We start from the raw sequence: 12,737 nt of genomic DNA on the forward strand, positions 1-12,737 counted from the left end.
TCCTCTTCTTTTTTCCTTTTCGGCTGCAGAAACCAGCAGGCTACCAGGGCTTCGATTCCTTCCTGTTCTGCCACAGCACTGTTCCTTCCTCTTGTACTCATTTGCAATGCACGTTTCTTTCCTGCCGTAGTAGTAAACAGAAGCTGCTGTTGCATTGATATCCCGCGCGCTGTGCAAGATGCAAATAAAAACTGAAAATGCGGTGGTGGTGGAGGAGATGCAGATTACTTTGTGGGAGGCGCCAGAGGAAGACGGCCACACAGTTGCGGAACTCACAACTCTCAGGGAAGGCTTATCAATAGCCTTCTTTCACATACATAAAGGAGCTGGAGCTGTTGCACAAGAACAAGCGATGAGTCACAGCAAAGCAACTCAGAGGCCTCTCGATACTCGAATCCAGCGATGTGTTTTACTCTGGGCTGCTCACCCTTCCTGCTTCCCACATTTTTGGTGACAATTCCCACCCCCACCTTCCCGTCTGCATTTTGTTTTTGGTTTGCATTTGTGCAAACGGCAGGAAATGTCGTGGCGCTTCCTAGAGTAGCTGGTGCAAGTAGGGGCGCGCGTGCAAAACGTGAGTGCCTCGTTGTGCAAGTCCTGACAGCCCAATCCTATACGCCTTTTTAATCTGGATCGGGCGCAAGCCATTTCGTAGGATTTTATTCCCATGCAATAACGTGGTGGTGGTGGTGGTGGGGAATCCTGCGCAGATTTACTTGGGCTTAACCCCCCCCCCGTGAACGAAGTGGCACGTGGTTGCCTAGGATCGGCCTGCACCCCTTCAGGATGCAGCCGGGAAATTTGCGCTTCTAATCATATTGGTGGCCCTCCTAGACCATTTACGCCCCCCGGGCCCCGTTCCATTTCCTGCGCCCAAATGTGAGTTTCCAGCGCTTTAATTGGGGCTTTTGTTTTGATGTGTCTTCCCCCCCCCATGCAAAAAATCACGCACAAGCCTGATTTACGGACTTAGCCTAAAAAAGCAAGGAGTGAGCAAAAGTAAACGTCCCTCCAAACGGGAAAAAGTCAGCACTATTCCTGGGAAAACAGCGTTTCCAGTAACGTGATCAGACTCTTTCCCCCTGACCTTGTAGCCGCATCGAGATGCTAGCAATGCGTGCCAGAGCAACTGGATCTTCCTGGCAACCGAACCTTTTGGACGGACAAGCCCACTCTCTCCATCTCATAGCCACAGACGGGCACGCACGAACGAAAGTGTTGAGTTACATGGGGTGGTTATTATATTATACATTAAAAAACAACAACTTTATTTGCTTTATATGGCCACAGGAAATGGGCGTGGCTTAGGCCTGCTGCCGGGTGGGGGAGCCTGAGCAGGAGCCAGTTGTGCTGATGAAGTGGAAGAGCTGGTTTTACTTCTGTTGCAGCAGGGCATATGTGTTTTGCAGGAGGTGGCTGCTCCTAATTTCCTTTCCTGAGAGTTGTGCAATCTCTTGGTTCTCAGAAGGAGGCGGGGAGACGGGTGGGTGGGAAGCCAGCGCTCTCTGCTGTGGCTGCTGCTGCTGCTGCAGTTGCTGCCTCCTTCGTAGCTAAGGAGCTTCTCTTCCCTCCTCCTCCTTCTCCTCCCTCCCCACCGCTCTGCTCCCCAAGCTGTGATCTCAAATCCTGTGACTCAGAGACTTGCAATCCTGACACTGCAACGTGCGGTTGGCGGCGGAGAGGGCAGCAGCAGCAACAGCAAACCGGGGCTCTCCACATCCCGGGCGGCAGCAAGCAAATACTGTACTGCAGGACTTTGTGCGCAGAGAGCGAGCAACCGAGCAGGCTGACAACTTGTGCACGGGATCTTTGCAAGGAAACTTCCTGCATTCTTTCCAAGAGAGCCTGGGGGGGGGGGTAGCGGGAAGGTCTGTTCCTCCTCAGTCGCTTGTTGCTGCTTGGATTTGGCACTTAAACCGTCACCAGAGAAGCACTGGAGCGAAGAAGAGCGATGGGAACTCGCCTGGCTTTTATTTGGCGCTTGAGAACAAGGAGGTAAGTTTGAAAGCTAGAGGGGGGACGTCTGCACGGTCCAGAGCAGGGCCTCTGCTTTTCTTCCGCTTGTTCTTTGCAGCGCGGAGCTGGTGCTGGAAACCAAAAGAAGCCGCAGCGCGTGGGGAAGCTTGTGTGCTTGCAGCCGTGGAATATATATTTAGATTTGTTGCAATATATATATTGCAAGGAGTGGATGGAAGAGTTAGAGTGGGGAGGGCGAATCGAGGGCTTTGGGGGGAACTTTTTTGGGTTGCCTTTCCTGTTTTCTTTAAAGCCTGCCTGTCTGCCTCCTGCGAGCCCTGCGTTTTGCCTCACTCTTGTTTGTGCAGCTACGCAGTTCGGCGCTGCTCAGGGGCGGCCGCGGAAAGGAGGTTTCCTCCCTTCAGAACCGGGAAATGAGACGCAGGCTGAGTGCTCTCTCTCTCTCTCGTGTGTGTGTTTTGCAAAACGTTCCTTTTGTCAGATGGGAGCAGCTTCTAAACGGGAGTAAGAAGTGGAAAGAGGTGATTTGGATGGCCTTTGCTCGCTCTCTCTCCTGGTCATGAGATGGACGTTTTTCTGACCAAAGACGTCGCGCTTTCAAAACGACGCTGCCTCCACGCACTCCCCACCCTCCCGGTCGCCGCCGCATATAATTCACCCTAATCCTTTGCTCCTGATTAATGGGTAAATCCCGAAGTGGAATTTAAGCTATGCTTTGTGTCTGAGGGTGGAAGTCGTGCAAGATTGCCCTATCTGCTCTATCCCCCCTCCACTCCGATTTCCCTTCTCTTACCCCTGGTTACCACGGTATTTTAATGAGGAATTGCAATGCCAACTCCCCCCCCTCCCCCAAACACACCCAAGCCAAAATATTGGAACTCTCTCGTGCAGATTTTCCATTTTGTTAAGAGCAACGTGCACCGCCCCGCGCGTGCAGAGATGGGCCGCAAGTCTTTATTTACTAGTTTGGGGAGGGGGTGGCCTGCGAGTTTCAGAGCAGCCGTTCATTCCCATCCGGAAGCTTAAAAGTTGTGCTTGTGTAAGGTGGTTCCTGCATCTCATGCTTTTTGCAAGCATTGGGGTTGCAGAATGAGATACTCTTTTTTAATAAACAGTGGTTTAGTTCCTAAATTCCCCACTTGTTTCAGCCCATATGGCTAGCAAACCTGTAGAATGTTCTCCTACGGGCAGCTAAGTCCCAGTGTGCTCATAAATTTTTAGAGAATGAGATAAGGGATGTGAAGGGAGTCAAGGTGGTGGTTTAAAGTCCAGGTGACTCCTGGGTCCCAGAACTGTGATCTCATCCTGCAATCCACCAGCCGCTCGAGCAAAAGTGGCAGCAATGTTGAAAGATATGTGTAATCACAGTCGTGGTGACTTGCCAGGGCGTATGGCCATAGTTCTGGCAGGTGACATCATCGAAGCTGTTCTAGTTCCTGTAGAAATCAATGAGAGAGCTTTGCTATTAACTAGAGGAGCATAATAGGTCCTTTTACTTGACAAGTGCTGCATCCTACATAAGAGGAGCCTGCTGGATCAGGCCAATTGCCTATTTAGTGCAGCATTCTGTTCTCATAGTGGCCAGCCAGGTGCCTGTGGGAAACCCCCAAGCAACTCTGCCCATCTTCAGTTCCCAGCAACTGGTATTCAGAGGCATAATGCCTCTGACAGCAGAGGTGGGACATAGCTATCCTGGCTAGTAGTTCTTGATATGCACTGTGTGAACAAGCACTTCAAAATAATATCTGTCCTGCATCTTCCAACATGCAGTTTAATCGGAAGCCCACAACTTCTAGTAGTTGTGTTTTGGCTCTGAGATGGGCAGCTTTCAGCAAAAGTATGTTTCTTGGGGACATTTGTGTAAAGGCTCATTTAGATGGTCTTATCTCAAGAGAATCTGCCTGTTTATACAGGAGAGGTATTGTCTTCTGAGACACAGAATTAAATGCACCCTTTCTTTCTTTTTTTAAGCTTTGGGTTTCATGCCTTGCCCCGTGGTTGTATTGCCTGTTCCTGTGCAATGTCTCTCATGTGTGCAGATGTGTCGATAAAGTTTGCTTTTGCCTAGGGCTGACTTCAGAATCACAGATAAGTTCATTGATTGCTTCCAGGCTGCTGTAAATAGCACAGTTTAGGCTGAAGCAATACAGAAACTACACATGGTTTGACTTCCTCTGCGATGGGCTAGCCCAAGTGATTTGGCCACACTCCATGCCAAAATTGCAGAGGATCCTTTGTAGACATGTTGCAGTGGAAATGTAAGGGTTTCTTGAGGGTAGAAATTTGGAAAAACACTACATTAAAGAAATAAGTCAACACCCCTTATTTTCCAGAAATAGGAACACTAGGAAGCGAAATATATGCCTGAAGAATGGCCTTCAAGTACATTAACTCTTGTCCAGGCTTAGGATATGTGCTCACTGTTCTTAAGAACTTTTATCACCTTGTGTGGGGCTGCCAGGGCAATGTATTCAAATGCAGAAATCTGTTTAAAAGACTACTAGTGGCTTTGCTAAAATCTTAAACGTGTCTCCAAGCTTAGTATAAGTTAATTCAACCTTTGCCAACATGGTGCTTCCAGACAGTTTAGACTACAATTCCCATTGGTCCCAGCCAGCACAGAGTTGTAGTCCGTAGCACCTGGAGGGGGCCAAGTTGATGAAGGCTGTGTTCAGTACAGTAGTCCTGGGCAGACTGAGGTGAACCATTTACTTCTTGCACGCTTAGTAACTTGCTGAACCTTTTATATTGAACTTGTTGGGATTGAGAAAGAGGTCCTTTATCCCTCCATGGGTGTGATTGCAATGACTTTTTAGTCTGTTCCTTTGTCTTCAGAAATTATGCAAACTATGCTGGCTTGAGGCTTTGGGTTACTAAAGAATGAATTTGATGACAGGATGCCTTATTATGTGGATGATGGGAAGGGGCCTGAATGGCAGAAGGCATGCAACTATGTATGTACTGGTAGAGTGCTTTGGCACTAATTGTGGGAACCTTTCTATGGCACAGAAGTCTCCAGATGCTGAGACATTAGGGTAACTTTTGATGAAGGAGGATAGTGGGCTGTTAACACAAGTCTTGCATCTCTATAAATTTGGAGTCGGTGGAATTGATTTGGGTGCCACAACACTGTCTCTTCTTCCTGTACACTTCCAGGATCTATCTGAATGTGCTGTCCTGGGTTCTTTTTTTGGTGACCGTTGCTCTCTACATGTCTGCATGACTTTTAGGTCTGCCCCTGCAGTATTCTCTAACCTTGCTCTTGTATTTTGTTGTGGATTTAAATCAAAGTGTATGGTTTTTCTAATTTGTGCATTTCCTGCCCAAGAATGCATACTAATTGGTTTACTGTAACAATGAAAGCATATTGGTTTGCAACTTGGTGAAGAGTTTTATACTTCCAGTTTATACGAGCATCATCCGAAATGTCTGGTCATGCAACCCACATGTCTTTTGTGCTGCACAATTTTTTTCTGTTTAGAGATCACTGTGAAATTATTTGATTTTTGTTCAAGTGTCTGTACAGTTGCAAGGATGCAAGACTGAAGAGAAGTCACAAGCCAGTGCAAAGTTAAGTGTGCAGGATTGTGGGTAATGTTGCAAGGAAAGGCCAGTAATTATTGGACAAAACTGCGTTTCTCCATGAGATGGAAAGTAAATGTTTGCACTGCTTGGTGTCCTAAATACTAATAATTTGCTGTAATAATTGATATACAGTAGTACCTCTGGTTACGTAAACTCCAGGATGCAAAACCCAGAAGTATTTGACTGGGTTTCGCCATGTGCGCATGCACAGAAGCGGTCCTCAGGTTGTGGAAACCTCGGGATCCAACCAGACCTCCGGAATGGATCCCGTCCGCAACCGGAGGTACTACTGTAATGCATGAATTGTTTCATTATATTTACAATTCCTGGCTTGAAATCAGTTATTTTTCACCATTATTTTTATTTTTTTCCATAGAAAAGCAAACTGCAAATCTGTTTGATTAAAGGAGCATAAGTTGAATGATAAGATTCGAATTTAACATTTGTGTTGGCTTTGTTTAAAACGGAACCATAAAAAAATACTTATTATAACTGAAATGTAAAAACACATTAAAGTATTATTTAACAAGTGACTTTTAAAAATTAAATAATTATTTATTAACCTTGATTGTATTTGGATTCCCTGTAATAGATCTCATGAAGAGAGCTCTTAGTATGTAATCTCAAAATGGTCAGGAATGTGGTATGAATGTTCCTAGTTTCTCATGAGGGGAAAATCCATTCCGAGATAAGAATAATTTCTGTAGGCCACAATTGTTGGGCATTGGTGGAAGTGTGAATCATGTGCAGAGGTGGGAGTGCTCACCTGTAGCACTGTGGCCTGGCTTGCTATGCAAGTCATCTCATAGTTGATGCAGTTATACACAGAAAGACTGCTGGCCTTGAGCACATAGGAGCTGTAATTGGTGCTGATAGTTAAAAATAACAAAGACTAGAATTTAACAAAAAAACACACCAACCTGCATTCGATGAAGGCTCTGAACAAGAATGCACTCATCGAGCTTTCAGTGTGGAAACTTATTTTCAGATTTTTATGATGCTGGCAACTTTCAAAACCATTTACCCTATTCCTAGCCTAGCGGCCATGCAGATAAACATTGTAAAATTTGGTCACTTGCATGGGGCCAAGTAGAACGTTGAAGGACAGATCTATAAAGTACAAATTACAAAACCTTTGTATTGTTCTGTCATTGCACAGCCTATCAGAACAGGTAGTGAATGCCTAAAATAAAAGGGGGAAATTTATATAGGTAACTAGAAAGTAGGTGTTTACCTTCTCTTTGACCTTTATCAGTTAGGATTCATATGAGTGCTATTCTTAGATTATATAACATAGCCCTGCCACTACATCATTATATAACCATGGCTTTATCCTTCCAATGCACTTTATTCCTCTTATTTTATGAAGATGGGGATAATTTTGTTTTGTCTTAAACACTTTTGGGTTGGAAAAGTGAAGTACTTAACATTTGGATGTAGTGCTTTTGCAGCTGACTCCTAATGCAACGTTTTTCAGAGGGGTAGCTGTGTCAGTTTATTGCCTCAGTAATAACAAGAAAGTCTTGGGCACCTTAAAGATGAAGATGTTTATTATGACAGTGCTGGGGAAGCTCTGACATGTGGGCCTAATAAGGTACATTAGAACATTTGACCCTTGAGGTTGTCTCAGCCTTGCCGTGCCCACCTGTCGTACACCTGATGCCATTATGTTGGTCAGGGGCTGCACTGAAGGGGGGTTTGCAATTGTTGCTGATCAATGATGCTTTTGGTACAGTGTTCAGCAAGACCCCACACTGACACTTTGCAGAGGAGAACTAATACAGAGTGTGGCAGGTACATTATAGCTTAAGCATATGTAGAATAATGTTCTGCTACCATTTACAAAAGAAACGCGGGTGGCGCTGTGATCTAAACCACTGAGCCTCTTGAGCTTGCCGATCAGAAGGTCAGCGGTTCGAATCCCCATGACAGGGTGAGCTCCTGTTTCTCGGTCCCAGCTCCTGCCAACCTAGCAGTTTGAAAGCATGCCAAAAAGTGCAAGTAGATAAATAGGTAGGAAGGTAAACGACGTTTCCGTTCGCTGCTCTGGTTTTGGTGTTCTGTTGCGCCAGAAGTGGCTTAGTCATGCTGGCCACATGACCCGGGAAAACTGTCTGCGGACAAACACCAGCTCCCTCGGCCTGTAAAACGAGATGAGCGCTGCAACCCCAGAGTCATCTGCAACTGGACTTAACTGTCAGGGGTCCTTTACCTTTTACCATTCACAAAACCTTATACTGTATTTAAATTTTGGCATTTCATTTCCCTCTGACCCTACACTTCACATTTTTTCACCCCTAATATACCTGCCAATTTAGAGCGATACTAAATGCTTCTGATGAAATGGATTCCAGTCCATGGAAGCTGAACACTATAAATTTATTAGTCCTTAAGGTGCCTCAAGACTTCATTTTTAATAAAGCATATTATAGTTACAATCCAGCCGAACCACTTTTGGGTCCTTCTTTTTTCTCTGAGATCTGTGTATGTCCTTTTCCATTGAAAATGGTGGAAGTCAAAACTGCTTAGTTTGGGTGGATGATACTTCTGTATTATTTACCTCTCCTGGTTTGTATGAGGTGGCCAGTTCTTAGGAACTGCACTCTGCTAAATCTGTGGCTATTAAGTGCTTGGATGAAAGTGAACTGACTTGGAGTTCAATCCAAAGAAGCTGCGGTAATAGGAGAAGCAGCTGGAAGATGTTAACAGCCAAGCTTTCGGCTCCTTTATTTGTTGGAGATGTGTAACTTTGGGCTACTGTTGATTGCCTTGTGACAGCTGTGGCCAGAAGCATTTCCCCCCCACCTTGATATGGCAGATAACAGTGTCATTTTGCTCCATTTACAGTGTCATTTTGACTACTGACTACTAGAGTGAAATCCATATAGGGCTTTCCTATCCTTGGAAAAGTTTCCAAAATGCCAGTGTGTGCAGAATGTGACTAGTTGGACTCTGGATTACCAAGGAAATACTGTATTTATTAGATGTAATACATAGTATCTGGTATACATATACTTTATGTCTGGGTTTTTACCAAGGTATTCAGTCTACAAGGTGTTTTAGGGTTTGAAATATATCCACTTGTGAGACTTTCTCCTCTGTGCATCTTGATGAGAGTTTAAGTTATTGGTAATAATAGTCCCCCAGTAGGCAATCACTCCTGGATTCAAGTGAGATGCTATAGGTTTGTTTTGATTTGGTCAAGAGCAAGGCTGAAAACTTACTTCTCTGGATAAGACAACAACAACAACAACCCAGAAAGCTGGCACAGGAACCTTGGCTGCAGTTGTAGCTGTCACTTCCTGAAGTGTTGAAACACCCTCTTCCTCATCTTCTGCCTACCTCCAGCTTGCAACACAGAACTTGTGGAGCAGAGTTATAGCACTGGAAATGTGTAAGCTTTTGTCATCATGTCGAGTTATAAGGGGCAGAAGCTGAGCTTGCAGAACCTCTGCGTTTGAGAATATGGCTTGACAATGAGATGTAGGATGGCAGTGAGCCATCGGAAGAATTCAGCCATTTCTTTGCCTTTCTTGGTGCAAGTAATGGTGTGAACTGTGTCTTCTCTGAGGAAGTCAAATCTCTGCAATAAGTTCCAAGCTTCTCATTACCAAGCCTCCTTTCAGTTTCAGGTCCCCTGTGAATTTAAATCAGTAGCCATGTATTAAAAAAAATAACAGTTTTGGATTTCGTGGCTCATGTATCCAGAGAGGCATATATGTCTATATAAGAGGGTTTGGCTGAATCAACCCTAAACTGCTTCCTTAATTTAATTAAAGTGATCAGATACATTTATCCTATATAATTTTTCTTATTCAGAATATTAATAACATGTGAAATATTGGCTGGGTTAAGATTCAGATGATGGCAGTCCTGACTTGTGTCTTTCTGATTTTATTCACCATGACTCCTGGTTTCAGTGGAGGAGACAGAAACATAAGAATTTGTCTGATACTGAACCAGAGCAGTGGTCCATCTGGCCTTGCATTGTCTGTGTGGACAGGCAATAACTAGAGTTTCCTTCTGTTTCTTAACCTACCTGGAAGTGCCTGGGATTGAACCTGGGACCTTATGCATGCAAAACATGTGCAAATGAGCAAAGTTGCTGATCAGCCCTACCCCAAACCCTAGATTCAGATCTCTGCACCCCCTTTTCACCTCCCGTTACGGCTTTGTTACCACTTTGAGGGGCCCTGTGTCAGTAGCGATTCTGCATAGCCTTCACATTCTGATCCACCGTACAGTGTAAAAGCTTTAAAGCTGCCTTACTTCTCACTCTTGGCCTAGATACTGATTTGTACTGAAGTGGAAAGTCCAAGAGGGAGCAAAGATTACCTTTGCCGTGCAAATACTCTCCTGCATTCCTGCAAAGGCTGCATTCCCCTACCTCTCCCTCCCAACCACCGCTATGCAGAAACAAAGCAATTTTAAGCTTGGGAATTGTCTCTAGTTTCCATAGTTTAGCTTGTTTATGCCAGTTTATTTTGTTCTTGGTGCAAGCAGCAACAGCATTGTCTTGGCTCTGGGAATACAAGAACGAGGAGAACTTCTGGCCAACTCCATGTTTAGTTGTTCCAACTCCAGGGCCGGCTGCAGTTCCTGCATGGCTGACGTAAACACGGCTTTCTGTTGGTAGCAACTACCTTCTTGGCAGTTCCAAAGAGAAGAGCCAGAAATAGCCTAGTTAACAGCTCCGTTAATCGTTAGCAACTAACTTGTTTCCAAAAGGAACGAATGTGTACTTTTGTGTCATGATTGTATAGATTACCTTCTCTGGGTCCTGCTGGACCATGCACCAGCCAGCTCAAATTACTAGTATTTCTCACAACAGTAAGCAATACTTAAGCTAAAGTGAGCCCTATCTCATTTGTCAGAGCGATTTCTAAACCATCAAGTAGTTAGACAAAACAAATGCAACAAATTGAGTTCTGCTGAAATAAAATCTGCGGTGCGGCTTCCCCTTTCTGTAGGAGGCCTCATCTCCAGCCTACCTGCCCTATTCCAGGTGTGTGCAGTTTCCCTTTTCCATTGTATTCTGCATGCCGCTTTCTTTGCTACACACCCTAACAAACTCTGTTTGCAGCTGCCGGTTTGAGAAGTTTCACCACCTTCCTGTTCATGCAACATAAACAGAGTTTGATTTGGTTATTAAGTAGGGATTAATGGTGAGATTTATCAGGATTAATTTTTTTTATCATGGCCATTCCCAAAATATCTTTCCAAACTCCAAAACAGCACCTAGACATTGTAATAAGTACTCCCTCCCCCTCTCTGCAGTGACACCTTAAAAACACACACACTCAAGTGTTGTTTTTCTTGCAGGGATTACTGCCAAGTGCAGGGTCTTCTATTGTCCATTGTTGAAGAACACTGTCCATTAGCAATTCTTCCAGTAGAAACAAATAAGAGCCACAGGCCAAATTTGCAATAAACAACCAACAGTTGCACTAAGGTTTGCAAGCAGTTATTACAAGGAAATGGGGAAGCAGGAGACCAAAGTTTGCACCGACATGTCACTTTAAAAGCACAGGGCCCTTCTGTGAAAGTACTTGGCTGAAAGCCACCCTCTGAGTCACATATGTTGCTCCTTTGACCCTCTGATACCACTGTAATATGTCTCTTAACATGCCAGTTGCTGGAGCATATTAAAGCAGTTGAAAGGAATGGCAGCGGTGCTGTTGAAGTGAAGAATAAATAAAGGCGAAGCCCATACGTTTTGTGTTCAGAGACCAGAAGAGTAGATGATACTGCGGGTGGAGCGCTTACACTCTTCTTTCTAAAGCTGTGACATTTGCTGAAACAACTAAAGAGCAATCTGGTTTTGTAACACTGGGGTAAACAAGTCTTGTGGCAGCATAGTTCGATCCAAGTTTGTCATACTTGTAAAAGTCGGCGTGGTTTAGTGACAAGACTGTTTGGGGGCTTTTGATATGGGGAAATCCCACTCAAGGCACCCAGGGTGACCGAGACAAGGAAAACGAGTGGCTCACGAGTTCATTCTGTCCTCGCTGAAAGGGAAATCGGAGGGAGAATGGGTGAAAACTAAGGCCTACCTAGGCCCAGAAGCCAGAGCACAAGTAGATTAGTTCAGTTAGCAGTGATTATCTGAAGGTTTAGGCATAGCTGTCAACATTTCCCTTTTTTAAAGGGAAACCCCCTTATTCTGAATAGGATTCCTTGCACGAAAAGGGAAAAGTTGACAGCTGTGGGTTTAGGTGGTGCATCAGTTCTGTAATGAGGCTTGCCAGCCTTCACAAATTCTAAATCCAAATATTTAGCAATCCCCCCCCCCTAAAAGCAAGCATTAATTGCTGTGCAAAGCCACTGAATATTTGACCTTAGCTTCTCTGTCCACAAACTGGGCAGCCTATGCACGCTTCCACAAGTGGCACAAGCCATCAGGGTTTGTGTCACTTCTGAATAAGGACAGGAGTGCCTGTAGCTCTAGCTGTGTGCAGCACAGCCTTTGCCAGCCTGGGGCCCTCCAGATGTTTTGGATTACCATCTCCCAAACATCTGGAAGGCCCCAGGTGGGTGAAGGCTGTACTGATGCCTATCTCCACAGCCCTGTGCTGCTTTCCCTGACACAGTGCATGGCAGGAAAAACCAGATCAGGGCTTGGAGGGGCTGCAGATTGCTCTAGTCCCTTACAATGGGGGTGGCTTCTGACCCACTTTCCTACGTGCTCAGTGGGTGCATTTCCTTCCTCAGTTCCCTTTGCATCTTAAGACTTTCTAAATGCTTTACTGCTTATGGGAAGATAGAGGACACTGCTGGTATGGTGGAACTGCTTAACACTCTCTCTTTAGAAACCATTTTCTTTCCTCCTTCGTGATTAAATATTATTTCTTCCCTGTTTGGTTCCCCTACCCCTTTTCTGCAGAAATGCTGGATTTTTTTCTTTGGGGGGCTCTTGCCACACAGAAGGCAGTTTTTATTCCTCACTCAAACCACCAGTGTGTAGGAGGGCTGTTCTGCTGTCATTTCCCACTTCAGGGAGCAGTGGGTGGTGAGTGGGAGGGAAAAGGCTGGTTTGCAAGGCAGCCTGCAGGAATGTTAATTGTGCCTGCTATTCACAAAGCTTGAATTGGGTGATTTCCATTAATTGGGTTGATGTGACCATGTGGCTGGAGGCTGGCTTTAGAGACAAGAGGGGTATGCACTGATTTTGGCCA

The 12,737-nt window shown here is 45.0% G+C and overlaps 1 protein-coding gene across 4 annotated transcripts in view; it reads left to right on the forward strand.

Annotated features, from left to right (window-relative positions):
• The window catches only part of MIDEAS (mitotic deacetylase associated SANT domain protein), a 75,689-nt gene that overhangs the window by 19,819 nt on the left and 43,133 nt on the right, over positions 1 to 12,737 (forward strand). The window contains exon 1 of one of the 4 annotated variants that reach the window (XM_083506381.1): positions 1,334 to 1,995. The exons of 2 other annotated variants lie outside the window; for them this stretch is intronic. The gene's annotated coding sequence lies outside the window, so the exon portion shown is untranslated. Of the gene's footprint in view, positions 1 to 1,333; positions 1,996 to 12,737 lie in introns of those variants that run through there. One more of the 4 variants, XM_083506380.1, reaches the window with a different exon arrangement.

Source organism: Podarcis liolepis (assembly GCF_965112155.1).
Source record: "Podarcis liolepis genome assembly, chromosome: 1".
NCBI classification, from domain to species: Eukaryota; Metazoa; Chordata; class Lepidosauria; order Squamata; family Lacertidae; genus Podarcis; species Podarcis liolepis.